This window comes from Amblyomma mixtum, chromosome 9 (assembly GCF_055824585.1).
Source record: "Amblyomma mixtum isolate Tamu chromosome 9, ASM5582458v1, whole genome shotgun sequence".
Taxonomy (NCBI): Eukaryota; Metazoa; Arthropoda; class Arachnida; order Ixodida; family Ixodidae; genus Amblyomma; species Amblyomma mixtum.
Genome location: NC_143020.1, coordinates 119518622 through 119531266, shown reverse-complemented (window position 1 = coordinate 119531266; position 12645 = coordinate 119518622).

The following is a 12645-nucleotide window of genomic DNA, read 5'->3' as shown; positions in this document are numbered from 1 at the left end:
ACATATCCTAGCATGAATGCAGACCAACCCATCAAAAGTAGTGCCTTTGCGCAAAGGTCGTCGGTAAGAGGTATTATGCCCGCTGTGCTGTAAAACTACGAGAGGGGCACTATGAGAGAGGTATGTATAAATCCAGACGGAGAAGTATGTATGCAATGCGAAAATCGCATAATTTATAAATTTCCGGTCTCATGCGGCAAAAATGACATCGGCAGATCAGAAAGATGTATAAATACACGAAAAAATGAACATTCGAGAATTTTCGGGTTACTGCGCACTGAGGGGACCGGCTAATGCATTGTGCTCGGAGCGGACGTAAGCCGTTGTTTCGTGATACCGGCATAGTAGGACAAAGAAATGAAAGGTCACAGAGGCATGTGCAATTTTCGAAGAAGACACTGCGAACTGTGTTAGCGACTCTTTTATAGCATTCACAGAAACTGGAACAGACCTTGTTAAAACGGTGTAAGGGTGGTTTATTTGGGGACGCTGGGGACAGTGGTGGTCCACCGTCGGTCAAACGAGAGTCATTTGTGATTCGCAAAACTCTGGCGGGGTGTGATGAAACTGTCTACACGGCATTGTTCCGCGCTGCCCTCAGAGGTAACGCATGGGAAACGACCAAAACGGAGTCACCGCTGCCGACACTTTGCGTGCACTTAACAAGGACAAGCATGCGTGCGACGATCAACACTTCGCGAAGGGTTCAGCGGCTGAGGAAGTTCTCACGCGCGTCCGGTGCTCTCCATTGGAACGCCGAGTAAGCGGCGGCGGCGGCGACGGCACTGTAGCAGACGACGCGAAATTGGAGTCCAGGACGACGCTGAACTCAGCTGCCCCGTCAGCTGCTACGGCTTCCCTTCTGGTTGCAGTTGCCGCTTCTGTTATCTGCTTCCAACCTTTAATGCAGGAATGCATTTAGCGGCTGGGCTTTTGCCTCTCTTTGTCCGCAAATTTTTGTTCGTTCGATGACGGCCTGTCCCCTGCACAAGAATCGCCATGAGGGCGCCAGATGGCGCCACGTGCTAGGAAGCTGGGGGAGACGCTTTATTTTTTTGAGTATCGACAGGGCACACCACGCCGATGCCATGTTTTTTCGTATACTTTTATAATTGAGTATCCAGCGCAATATCGGAATTGTTTCCAAATTTGGCGTGATCACGTGATGCGAACTTTCGGTACCCCGAAAAGTGTCTTCCGCTCATAGAGTTATTATAACCAACTCGCTTCCGCTAGCTGGCGGCATGCCTGCCACGTAGGGACCAATCAGTTCATGCGAACTGGTGACGCGCTGTACTTTGTAAGCGGTATCGGTACAAAAATAATCGTGAGGGCACCAGACGACAAGACGTCAGGACGAATGATGCCAGGGTACGGCAAGTAACGGGTGATTTAAAAAAAGCAACCTTTTCCGAGGGCTAGAAATAGACCTTATGCGAAATGCACTGCCATCTAGCGGTCGCCGCGCGCTATCCGCCATGTTGGAGGACAGCCGCCGGATTCACAGCACGTACTGGTACACGCTCGTCGCGCGCGCTCGAGTTTCACCGCCCTCAGTATGCTCACATATTGCTCATTGCCTTGCTGTACGCAGAAGGGTCACAAAGAAGCCCAGGGAAAAAAGGCAAGAGCGCTTGATTTGAGCGCATTTCTATTTTTGGACTGCGATCCCCGACATCCGCGGCACAAATGTTGCAGAACCGTCCCTACATGTCGAGACAACGCGCAACACATTTCGTTATCGCCATGTAGCAAATGAAATTAGAAATGAGCTTTGTAGGCACGAAGAAAATATCACACAAAAGCTGTTTTTCTGCTGCGATTGCCCGTGAAGTGCTGCGATTATCGGCCTCGCAAGAGAGCAATCGTGATCAGCTGTTCAGTGGTACGGGTCGCGCTTTGTGAGAACCGTCGCTCCTAGCGTTATCCGCTGCAGCGGTTACACGCGTTAGTTTGTAGTACGAATATTTGTTTCTACGGAAACACCAGCAAGGGTCAAGTGCCCGTGGCACAGAACGTTTGCGCTCTGCAAGTCAGTCAATCGTTTCTGTTAGACCAGGGAAAGGTACCTATTTTGTGGAGCGACGGCTTGTATGCGTGTAGCGATTTCACTGAACCGGCCGGTTTCCACGAAACCGTGTGTTGTGTAAAAAAAAAAAAAGAAAGGACCGTAAGCTAGGGCAGCCGCTCAAGCGGTACCATAGTTCCAACTAGTAGCGGGAATGCATAACGCGTGTAGAATCGTCCAAAAATATCACTGCACAACTGCTTGCTCGTCGTGGTAAAACCATAGACACTGCTGCATTCAGGGGCTGCGTGTTTTTAACGGCGATAGTCCAAGAATGGTAAGCACTTGTGTAGTGGGGTCGTGCGGCGACCCAGGGGTCTATGTGCCCGGTAATACTAATAAAATGTTTTCTCTCTCGGTCTAGGGCACTAGGGCAAACTAGGGGCTCTAGAGCACTAGGGCAAACAAACAAATGCTGTAAGAACTTTTCAAGGAAAATGAAAAGCGTCACATGTTGACAGGCCACTTTTTTCGACACTACCAACATGAGCGTGAAGTTTACTATCGTTTGCTTTCGGCGCCGACACAACACACAGAAAACGCAACCACAACAACAGCAATTCAAGCAGCACGCCCGTCCGCAAAAAGTATTGAACCAAATAAAAACTGACTCAAACTAGACCGAAATGCGCACATTTTTAGCCGTAAACGAAAATTACACTTGCTTCGTACATTTCTTGGTGTTCAGCGTCGGCAAACTGACGTAAAAAACTTGTAGCTCCGTACTCAGTGGCGTTCGGAAAGTGGTTTGGACGCGTAGTAAGTGTCCGCGAAGTCACTTAGAAACTAGGGCAGCAGAAACACGTCGACTGACCATTCAGTCATGTTTACAGGTTCAAGTGACAGTAAATAAGAATTTCGAGCCAGCACAGCAGTAAGGAAGCTAACGCAGGGCACGCCTAAATCCAGACAGCAGAGGCGGAACGAGCTTCTGTCATCCTCCAACATGGAGGATTTCCACAGGTTCTTCTTTTCTCCGATAGATGGCAGCAATTTTGCATAAGGTCTATAGGGAAAAACAAGACTTCTTCTAGGGCCTGTGAATGTGGTAGTGAACAGTCATTCCACTGAACGCTGAAACTGGGATTGACAGCACCGCTTGTGCCTTTCAGCTGATAAGGTCTGAACGACAAGTTTTGCTCGGCTCTGTTCTTCGTGCGAATGCGATATCATGTGGTGAATATTTTAAAATTAATTTCTAATCAGCTGCTTTTTTTCTCAGTACCACACATCTATGCGTAAAAAATTTAACTGTTTAAAGCGTTTGGGGTTTGTAATCGTGTGTAGTCTCGAGAACATTATTGCACTTTTTTTTCCTCATTTTTGATTGAAAAAAAAAATGAAGTGGCAAGCGTGGCGATTTTAGAGAAACAGATTAAGAATAAACCAACGTACTCATTTTTATCTGAACGTGTGCCAATAGCCCGTGAGAATTCCTTATACTTTTTTATGTTTTTTTTTTTCACTGCTCGCCTCATCACCCTGTCATACTCAACAGCTGAGAGTGCCCACTTAGCGAGTGCATTCGAAGGTAGCTGGAATGTGAGCTTTCGTAGTTCGTAGACTCCAAGCCATAAGGCTTTCCCATAGGTGTACATCGTCAGTGCCAGCGCCGCATAAACTATTTTTCTGAAACTTTGGTGCAATTTTCTCAAGAGATGTCTCTCAGAGGTACATATATCGGCATGTCTGTCGGCTTCCTTCTTTTCCTTGGCACAGTAAGCTTTCGACACCATGCTGAAAAGTAAGCTAGATTGGCTTTTAGAGAGATTTTAACCAGACGGGATCCTTCACATCCCGTCGTTTCGCTTCTCGAATATTTCATTGTTGCTCCATATGTGTCTTCGTTTCTTCATCATGGCATTGATTCCACACAAAAGTAAACACCATCGATACCACACCCCCGCAAGTCCCAGACTTTGGGAAGCCAGAATTGAGCACCGGACATTTGTGCCCTTATGTGCACAAAAATCCATGAAAAAAGTCTTTTCGTTGTCAAACTTTCGGCTTACCTTGATATAAATTATCTGCACATTCTTGTTTTCAGAGTGTTTAAAAAATTTTCCAATATTTGCAGAAAAACTTTTTTTTTACCGGCGCTAAAAATTTTTCAGCAGTCAAATTATCTCTAGTCAAGCGCAATGCCAGTGGACGGGACATGATGATATCCTGCACTGCGTATCCTGCACTGCGTATCCTGCGCATACATTTGGAGAATACCACCGAGAAAGACATACAATATTACATGACCAAGGCCTGTATGCACTACACGAATGTCAACATGTGCACCGCGAGGAAAACGGACGTTTCTCTCTTCATACGGCTTTTTGACGGGCTAGTTGGTACATATTCATATTTGATAGGCTGTGCGCTAAAAAGACGTTCACAGGAAAAAGGGTAGAGACGACAGGAAAGAAGCGCTTCTTTCCTGTCGTCTCTATACTTTTTCCCGTGAACGTCTTTTTAGCGCACAGCCTTCCAATTATCTCTTCGTACGCGGGGACTTTAATTTCGCAGCTACACAACGGAAGCGGTTACCGTACTTCATGCGTGCGAACTTCTCGGCGACAACATTTTAAACAACCTCCTCCAAGCGACCACGAGAAGCTGCCCTTGCGCTGACTACCCCTTCACAAACCACGTCGACGTTACCAGCCCGAAATACGTGTAGTAGCGTGAATTACTTCAGCTGTCACATGCCGTTTTCCGCCGCACATAGAGACAGCTCAAAGCACACGCATGAAAAAAAAAACATTCACTCCCGACACATTAAACCTTTGTTGGTATATGGCTACAAAACACAGGTCAGTAAGCATGCATCGCGAATTACCTGAAGGAATGCTTAGACAACACTGCGATGAGGGTGACAGCAGGATAGCGCGACTGTTTATTTACATATATGAGCTGCTTAAGAAAATCCACTGCATCATCCCCGCTTGATACAAGACGCAAGCGGCACTGCGCTTAGGTGAGTATAATAGTATAATATCATTCTTGATATTTGCAGCAACAGAGAGTTTACTTTCGCATTGGGATAACACAAGACTGACCGACGATACGTCCACCTTTGTGGAAAATGCTTCAGAACCCATGCAGTTTACGGAACGGGCTCAGCTGTTCTGGCTCAATATATTTATACCCTAAAATGTGGCCATTGTTTATTTTCAGTTTGTTTAGAAAATTTATGTTTGAAGACCAAGTGACTCTCAGTACACAGAATGGCCTATTTGCTTTTCACAAAGACGTCGATGAAGACCGCGCCTTCAGGGACGCTCGGAAGTCGCCCTATAGACCTCGCTGAGCATCGCCGTTTGCCGCTAATAACATGTGCATGCAGCGACAGATATAAAATCGAAATTGCTCAATGCTCGCTTCATAATGGCCGCATGTAAGAACTCCGCAGATTCATTAGGCTTATATCCAGCGCAGAACTGGGCGGTTTTGGATTAAATTATAAGGGTTGAGGAAATATTTGCTGCTGGCGAGTAACAGACTGCAAAAAGCGTCGGTGGTTGTTTCGGAATACCCTGGCTTTTTGTGGCATCGCTGGCTTTAACTCCTGCCAAAGTGCGACGACATTCAAACGCCTGCCGTGCTGGCGTTGTCGTTGGGGGGTCTGCCAACAACCTACTGATCAGCGAAGCCGCTGTCGCATCTAACCACCAGTGTGGCGTCTACCTTGTGAGATTTCGTTTCCAAAAAAATAAATAAAAAAGATCCAAGTGATTCGGTTCCCCTTTCTGCAATCCCAGCATTGAGAATGGAACTCAAGCAGAAACCTTCGCTTAAGTCGCCCTTGGTATGCCGACTGCGAACGCTACTCGCTCTTGCTATGCGGTCTGTACTTTCCTCTTATTATTTCGTCTTTCTTTTTGGTCATAATTTTCTTGCGTAGTTACACAAAACGTGCATTCGTCAGACACTGGTCTCGTGTTGTCATCTTCCACTCCATTTTGAGCCACTCTTATTCTGCCTACCTGTTATACGACAGCCCTTATTTCGACTCGTTCTGGGCGTCGTCTCCTATAGAGGACTGGGAGGCTGCCCTGCTCGGCTGCTTAACTCTCCAGGACCAACGAGCCCTGTTGACAAGAGCCCGGGCCGCCGCGGAGGCCACAGGGGTCCAGGACTAGGGATCCCTCCTAGTGATTGTGAGGGCCGGGCCCTTCAGGCACGGTCCAAGCAATACCTCTCTTGTACATAGCATAAATAAATGTTTTACACCACCACCACCTATACACCAAAGTGAAGTTTATTTCCTAGCGACTTCCGCGTGGCAGCGCCACATCCTAGACCAAAAAACGAATTGCACGTTATGTAATAGACAGATGTAGAGGAGAAACGCAGGATTAATGTAGACCATTCGGTGCTCCTTAACGTGCATACACTACAGAGCCTTAAAGCGTGTTTTCCTTTTCAGCTCCAATGAAATACAGCTGCCACTACTTGGATGCGGTTTCACTACCTTCAGCTTAGCGTGTGACTGTGTGAAGGGTTTCCTTTCGCTTGCAGTCAAGGTGCTATGTGAACGGAAATAAACCTATGAATTAGCACCTCTAAACTAAAAATTTGGAGGAGACTTTGCATTTCTGCGATGCGTTTAAGCAGAGCATTAGTCAACATTCTATATGTACATATATCATTGACTTGTCTGCTTCACGTTTTCTTTTTTTATTGTATACGTTCCAGTCATCACATCCCTTATGTACTTCTCCAGGCCTTGAGGGTAGGTTAAATAAGTAAACAAATAAAAGTAGTGGTGTTCACGCGATTTACAACTCTTCCTTTAAACTTGATTTAGAGCCGCCGCTGTGGCTCAGCGGTTATGGCGCTCGGCTCCTGACCCAAAAGACGCGGGATCGGTCCCGGCCGCGACGGTTGCGTTTCGATGTAGGCGAAATTCTAGAGGCCCGTGCACTGTGCTATGTCGGAGCACTTTTAAGAACCCCAGGGGGTCAAAATTTCCGGAGCCCTGATCACTATACGGTGTCCTTCACAGCCTGAGTCGCTCTGGGACGTTAAACCCCCATAAGGCATGAACAAACCAAACCTGATTTCAACGGGATTTTAACCGATTTTAACCCAAAGTCATCTGTACATCCTGCACCTCCGAACTCCACAGATAATGACAAGCAAGTATAAAATGCTGCGAGAGGTTAAGAAGACAGCCTTTTCTGTAAAAGAGCGGGCTTGTAAACAAGACTATATGCACAAAGTTTGCAATGCAATCAGCAAGAAACAGCTTTTACGCTACCAAAAATACCTACTGCGTGACTATAAGAAAAAGTGTCAAAGCTGTGACGCAATTCCTGAATTGAACAAACATTTCTACAGTATACTGTATGTCCAAAGCAACCAAAGCTATTTAACAGCTGAAAAATCACCGCCAGTAAAGAGTTCATGAGATTGCACAGTTGTCCGCAACAGGGAGTATTGGTGTCGTCCACATTTCACACCGCCGAGATGAAAGTCCGTCGCGATCACCTCATCAGTGCGTTTGTCAGTTCGTTTCTGGTGCAGACTTGAAAATAATCACGCTGCAGAACGTGACTTGGCGCTCAGTGTTTTTCAATGAACTTTAATCTACCATGACGTCAGTCTTTTCACGAGCAAACGCAAAAGCAGTATTGTTTTCGACTTTCGCAGTATATATACCATGGACTAGGCGGCGCATAAATGAAAAGCGCTGCCACTGCTTTAGTCTTCATAGCATGGACAAACGAAAGATGATTCTTACAGTCTTATCCCTCTGCTTCGCGCTTCGTTCCTCTGCAGGTAAGTGTAAGCCATGCATGGCTAATTTTGTGTTGGAAATATTTTGTCGTTTGCTAATTGATATAAGGATGTGTACATAGATGACATCGCTAAACAGAAAACAACAAAGAAAGATAAGTACGTAGAAAATAAATTCCAGTGATCTTGTTTACTTCCAGTCGTATCTTTCGCCCTGCCTTTTCGGAGATCATGAAATGGTGTTTAGTTGATCTGCATAAAAAAAATTGTAGCTGTGCTCCTGAAAACTTTAATCGAGGCAAATGACTGACTGACAATCGGTTTCTTTGTGGTCAATGTTTGTAGCAGAGAACGAGCTCTCAGTATACCCAACGGTTCTGCAAGAACGAACAACGACAGGAAATCTGGTCCTTCGGTTAACGGATGAGATTACTCTAAATCTCGAAAGGAGCTCTGTACTGGCAGACAAGCTCCTCTTTGTTACAAGCGGTAAAGACGGGAACCAAGTGAATGCAGTAAGTGCAAAAATATTTTTTTCTATAAACAAATACTTTTATAAAACTGCTCGGTATGAATCAATCATGCATTCCTTATTGATTTTTTTTGCTCTTTTACACCTATCTTTCCCCGGAGAGTCGATCAGCGTCATGGTTGGCTTAGGACCAGCTCGTTTTTAACAGATTGGAGTTTTTTCGTGCATAACATGCAAAATACCAACACATCCGAACTTATATCGGGGCACGCACAATTGCGCAGCACAAGTCGTATGAAAGGAGAACTTCCTGCCCTAAAAAATCTCTTATCAGTACACGCGAGGTAGCTAATGCTGATTCTTTTGCTATTTTCTATGGCATCATGAGTAACTCTCATGGCTAGAAATCAATAATTTTTTTTCGTATCATTCTAAAATTACATATGTTGGCCGATGATTAGCAGAAAACGGTGTGTATAGCATTTAAGGTATAATTGTAGAGACATGGGAGAAGCCTTAGCCCTGCAGTTGGCGCAATCAGGCTGATGGTGATAATGATGATGGTTTGTTTCTCTGAGAGGTAATAGATATAAAGTGTCTGACCATTTTATTTTACATAATTATGTGGTTACTAGATGCGATGGGCACCAAATGATGTGCCTTCGCAGGTCGACACATCCGCCATTCAAGAGAACCTGTACCATGACACACGTCACCATTCTTCCCTCATGGTACTGCAAAGGAATGGAACTGTGCAAGTCGTAAGCTTCGTCTTATTCTCTTGGCTATACCCTACTAAATTAATCATTGCAATGTAAGAGCAAACATGCAAAAATCGCAGCATATATTTCAAATGAGTTTGTCAACAATATCTTTTTAGGAAGGGATCGTCAACAGCAAGCTGAGAATCAAGCCAGTGGCCCAGGGTAAGCGTTCGATGGGAGGCAAAATTCTCCACAGCGTTTACGAAGTTCAAGAGGTCAAAGGCAGAATCGACAAAATTGGTAGGTAATGTTTTCATGCTTCTCCACTGCACATACGGGCTCGTTACGTAAGAGTCGTATGCAATTAACTATCTGACAGAGCATACTCTTGTCTTGTGGGAAAACACAACTAGCCGCAGATGTGCTCTCAATATGAAACCATTACAAATTTCCGGGGAAAATTGAAGAGTTGGCTGTCTGAATTGGGATGCTGAAGGAATTGTATTTTGCTTCAATTGATCGGAGTTTTTTTTAAATAGAAAGTAATAAGGGTGGAAAAGCATTGACGGTTTAATGTTGCATCTCGGTTGCTACTTTTCGAACTGGTACCAACAGCGCGCAGGAAGCCTGCAATGTGCATACTATAACTTTAGAAAGGAAACAACGCAGAGCTCTCAAATTACACAAATGGTCCTCTCTTCTAGTTCATAGAGCCCAAGGAAAGAGAGTTTGGAATAGTTACGTTTTAGATAATATAACTAAGCACACTAGAAGGCAAGCTTTGAGGGGCGATGAAGACAAGTATGTGAAATTTTGTTCTTAGTAAATGTGAATTCTGCTGCGCCCTATGGCTGTGTTAATGTCTCTCCGGGAGCAAAACACAAATTTACTGCTGATTAAATTGCACTTGAAATTTTCCCGCCAGTGCATTCAAATTTCTGACGTCTATACCCATGACTCCGGGGCCATCGTTTTCAAATGAATGTTAGTCTAGCGTGGTCTGTGAGGGCGGTGCCCAAAAAAATATGCTGGTACATGTTTTTTAATGCGACAGCAGTTAAAGTCCCGTTCCCTGGTTTTCGCCTCTCTTTCGTATTAGAGTAGTAGTAGCGGTGGTAGTTGTAACAGCAGCAGCAGTTGCAGTAATTATAGTAGTAACTTTAGGTTTGGTTTGGTTTATTGGGGTCTAACGTCTCAAAGCGACTCAGGCTATGGAGACGCCGTAGTGAAGGGCTGCGGAAATTTAGACCACGTGGGGTTCTTTAACGTGCACTGACAACGTGGAGTACATGGGCCTCTAGAATTTTGTCTTCATCGAAATTTCGGTGCCGCGGCCGGGATCGAACGCGCGTCTGTCGGGTCAACAGCCGAGCGCCATAACCACTGAGCCACCGCGGCGGGGATATAGTAGTAGTAGTTGTAGCGGCAGCAGCAGCAGCAGTAGTAATGGCAGTAGTAGTAGTAGTAGTACTCGCAGTAGTAATAGCAGTCGCAGCAGTAGTAGGTTCAGTCAGCTATCGTAGCAGCGGTAGTGTGTTGCCGCGGATGGTTGCAGCGGGAACCACCCGGAGACTGGTTACCGTGGTAGGAGGAGGGTATGGAGAGAGTGTAGCAACGAGTAACAAGAGAGTGGCTATCACCGGAATCACACGGAAGGTAGTTACTGCAGAATAAGGAGGGTATGGAGAGTGTAAGAAATGCTCCTGAGCGTAGCTGCCGCTGGAACCATTCTCTGGGTGGTAACCGTGTAAGGAGCTGTGTATAGGAAGAGCATTAGAATGCGCAACCGGAGTGGGGCTGTCGCGAGTATCACACGTAGAGTGGTTGCCTTGGATGGGAGAGGGTGTACAGAGAGCGTGGACAGCTGTAACTTAAAGAATGCGGAGGGCGGTTACCATGGGTAGAGAAGGAAGAGTATGGCGAGCGCGGAGTAGTAGTAATAGTGGAGGTTTATTAAAATAATAGTTAAAAGGAAGGAAAGATTTTTGCTAGCTCCGGCATCTGCCATCGCTACAGGAAGCTTCTGAACGGGGGCAGCAAAAATAGAAGGATAGCAGGCAGACTGAAGAAATGAAATGAAAGAGGTGAGGAACAAAGGATAGGGGAGGGAGATGGGTACTACATACGAGTATCCTATTTACCCTATAAGATATGGGCAGATCGAGCGCTCGTGATGTCCGTAATCAAAGAGGAAGGAAGGAGAGCGCGCGCGCATCACATTGTACACTGCAGCTTAAGTGAGGTATCCAACTGATAATCGCCCACTGTAGGAAAGTAGCTTGGTCCGTATGCAGTCGTTGACGTAAAACTCGTCCCTCGAGAAGAAAGAAGTTCAGTGGCGATAGTGGAGCGTGACTGATACGGTGGACTTGATAGGAGTGATAGTCGAAAAGTGAGTAGGTGTCGAAAACTAAACAGAGTGAATCAGAAGTGTACAGATACTCATGTCGCTTTCAAATTATTTCAATATGTGGTGAAATAAAAACACCTGTCACAGAATCCAGTGTTGCACACTGGCAATCGTCCTCTTTATTTTTAACCGAAATAGACAGGTGATGTCAACGGCATTTCCTTTTTCCTTTTTCAAGCTTGTACTATCTCGTTTTCTTTGAAAACAAGGTCTTTGTCTTTTGAATGAGGGAACACTTGTATATCGGTAGTGACCAGTGTCAAAGAGTCTTAGCGCTCACTTATTTTATTTTTGAGGGCTAATTTCGACGACCAGAGATTTTTCGTGAAGCATGCAATTTTTCGGGCAATGCGATGTTTAGCTTCCATTGAAACGACGGCTGCACGAAATGAAGTCGTGTCGGCGGACTCAAGCTCAGATGCCACAGGTCCTGAAACATCGCAGCCAGAGCAGGCGCACTTAGCATAAAGAAACCGACTAACTTGGAGTTAATTTGGCGATGTAATTCTGCGTAACCTTTAAAAGACTTGGGAATACATTTTGCGGACTTTAATCGGTTGCTGTCACTTATACAGTTATAAGTAGTCCAATGACAGTGTTTAGAATATGAGGCTATTTATGTGCACAATTATTTTCACGCCACCTTAACTTTCTTTTGCCAACTTGATATACAGCACTCAAGAGAAATATAAAACTATTCATCACAGTTGGGACAATTTCATGTTTTTATTTTTGGGCAACTAAGCCCCCCACCCCATCTTCCCCCCAAATCAGTTCTGAGTTGCTGAAAGAAGTAGTTTTTCCAGCATTGTGCGTTTGTAGTGAGGCGATAGCGATGGCAGTCTTTCTAAGTTCTGACTTCTCATTTTATTACAATACAACAAAAATAATAATACACATCAGTTCCTATGTGTTACGCATCTATTTGCACGCTTATCTATTTTGTGTTTTGTTTCTGCTGATATCGCCCTGCACATTTTTCTTTTATTAGCTTTTCAGCTGTTTGTACAGTTTTATGATTTGGGCTTGCACCTTTACTCATTTACTGAGCTTGCGCTACTCCCCCACAGAAATAGGCTGAATAAGAGTCCTTGATGCAATGTAAATAAGAAAAAAATAAATTTTCTACTACAATGTTTCCTTTATCTGCCACACATATTCGCCATCCTGTGGTAGAGAAACAGCTGGCCGCTCATTAGAGGGTGACATAAACCTTTCTCATCGCACTTGAACAGTTTATTGTCCAACGAGTACAGCT